Consider the following 2881-nt stretch of genomic DNA (forward strand, 5'->3'; position numbering starts at 1 on the left):
TATTTAAATTAAACTTTTTTTTAATAAAAAAAATCATTGAGGATATTCGGTCTAGAGAAATTTTGAGAAAACACAAATCACAATATGTTATTTATTGTCGCATTTTCGCCTAAAATAACTTTTGCACTGCTTAAAGTTTAAAGAAAAGGAGATATGAAGCGTATTTTATATCCTTTACATACACCCCAGAATACGGGATTTGGAGGTTTTATTTATATGTTAACATAATTTAGATTTTATTTTTATATTAATATATTTTTTATGTTAAATATTTATATATAAGATTTTGGAGGTTTTATTTATATTTACATATAATTTAGTTTTTATTTATAGATATACCTATAATTTATGTTTTATTTATATATAATTTGGGTTTACTATAATTATAAATTTTGTTCTGCTAATTTTGTTCTGACCTTTTAGTAAAGTTTTTCTTGCTTCTGAGAGTCTCAACTTGTTTCTCCTATACCATATTTTTTTTTTCGTGGGATTTAAGCAGTAATGAAACAGATACATGTGTTCCATCTGATTTCCAAACATATATGAAGAGAAAATACGGTTAGGAATTAGTTGTAATTCAATTACATTAATTGTAAATATGTAATTGTTAATTTGTAACTTTCTCACTTTGTTAGTTTGTAACTTTGTGAATGTGTCAATTGCAATCTACTGTCTTTGTAAATTCAGTGTAAATGGCCCAAGTGGTCGAAACACTGAAAGAAATAAATAGATCAACTTGACACTATCAACTATCTTATCAACAAACTGGTGATTTGACTTGTTATTAATGACCTGGGCAGAATAGCCTGCAAAATGTTTTTAAATAATTAGGAATAAGGAAAATCAGGAATAGGGTAAAGCTGCTCATACTTATATGTTAGTATCGTAAGATATATCTTAACTGTAAAACGCAGAAAAATGAGATATAAGCTAGTGATCCCTATAATTTTCTTAATTTGTTTTCTAATATTAATCATTATCGACAAACTAAAACCAAATATGCAATAGGAAACAAAACGAAATTTTTATTATACTGTATTTTACAAGCAATACTATTATTTTTTTTTTTGCAACTTTTCATTCCGTAACTACGTCCCAAGGCTCTATCTATACTAAATAGTGGCACAGTGACACTGTACCTATTTGTTTTTATGCTGAAAAATGATAATTTTTGAAACATGATCTACAACCTAGATTGGTTACTTATTGCATATTTGAGTTCAATCAGTTGTACCTTAAATGAGCAAGTAGTGTTTTATATTACTTACTGGTTGCCCAAGAGCAATCCACAGCATAACCTTGCTTGATCAACCTAGAAATTACTTTTGCCTAAATATACTTTTATTCGATCCGTTCTTTTGGCACTTTCGAACATTTACACTCCATTTTTAGTTAAACACTATCTATAATGTTTTAAAACATAGTTCAACAAACTTAAAATATATATTTTATTTTACTAATCGTAATACTTAAAAGCTTTTTTTTTTCCTTTTTTTTATACCCGGGTAAAATAGCTCTTTCAGTATTTGTATCGAATATTCTTTTTTTTTTTTGTTCAGACGGGAATTGAAAATAATTTTAGTATGAAAACGAAAATTTTACACATCAAGTGTTCTTTAACTTTGAGATCATTACATTACATTATCATACTGATTAACCTTTGTACTTGGCAAACCTGATATTCAATTACCATGCATAATTTGTCGACTCAAATAACACTCTTCTTTTAAACTTTTAAAATTTGTTATTTCTTTTACAAGTTACTTGAAACTGAACTAAAAATATATTAAATAAATCATTACTTGCATTAATTTTCTTAAAAGGTTCATTTCTCACAGAACAGCCCATAACTTACGGAAACTTAAGAAAGTACATTAAGAATTCTAAAGGCATTATTCACGATCAAGGCGGGATTTTTCATATTGTCCTAAAATTCCAGTTAATTTTTTAATTAAATAAATATTTTTTAATATTAATAATTAAGAACTGGTTTTATCCTTCTTAATGTATTAGTATTGTTATAGGTGTCAAGCCGTATTTAATCCTAACAAAAAACTAAAGCATTTTAAAAACAACTGAGACTTTTTTTATTATTACAGGACTTTTACACACCAAACTCCAGATTAATGGTACCTTTCATAAAAAGGTATTATTCTCTTATTGTTGGCATTGATTAGTAGAAAAAGCTAATTATTAAAAGTAGGACAAAAATGTATCATTATAACAAAAATGTAAGAACATCCACTCATTATAAGAATTCAATCTTTTCTTCTAAAATTATCACAACAAGGTAAATCCATTATTTTCATATGGGCTCCAAGCCACATTGGCATTGTAGGTAACGAGCTCGCGGACAAAGCTGCCAGAGAGGCACTCACGCTCCCTGGCCGAGGCACTGCCGTTCTTACCCCTTCAGAACTCAGTACATCCCTTAAATTACAAATATTAGAAAAATGGCAGGCCAAGTGGGATGAAAGCTCTCCGAATAAATTAAAAGAAAACGATCTGTAAAACCATGGTCAACATCCTACCGCAACAGCCGTAGGGAGGAAGTTGCTCTGACCCGCTTGAGAATAGGTCATACTCTCCTCACGCACTCTCACCTAATCAGAAAACTGCCACCTCCAACGTGCAAATATTGTCAGTCCATTCTCACGATTAGACATATTTTTGAAGAATATACTCACTATTTGCCAACAATAAACAGGATAGGACTGGCTCTAAATTTATCAGAAGCTCTCACAGATGAGGAAGCTAAAATTACACTAGTATTTGAATTTTTAAAAGTACATCGCCTTCTTTATAAATCATTACTCCTCTTTGATTTTGATTTTTTTTTTTAAATATTATTATTATTATTTTTATTTATTTATTTATTATT

This window comes from Halyomorpha halys, unplaced genomic scaffold, assembly GCF_000696795.3.
Source record: "Halyomorpha halys isolate HHAL.00 unplaced genomic scaffold, Hhal_1.1 Scaffold1218.1, whole genome shotgun sequence".
NCBI classification, from domain to species: Eukaryota; Metazoa; Arthropoda; class Insecta; order Hemiptera; family Pentatomidae; genus Halyomorpha; species Halyomorpha halys.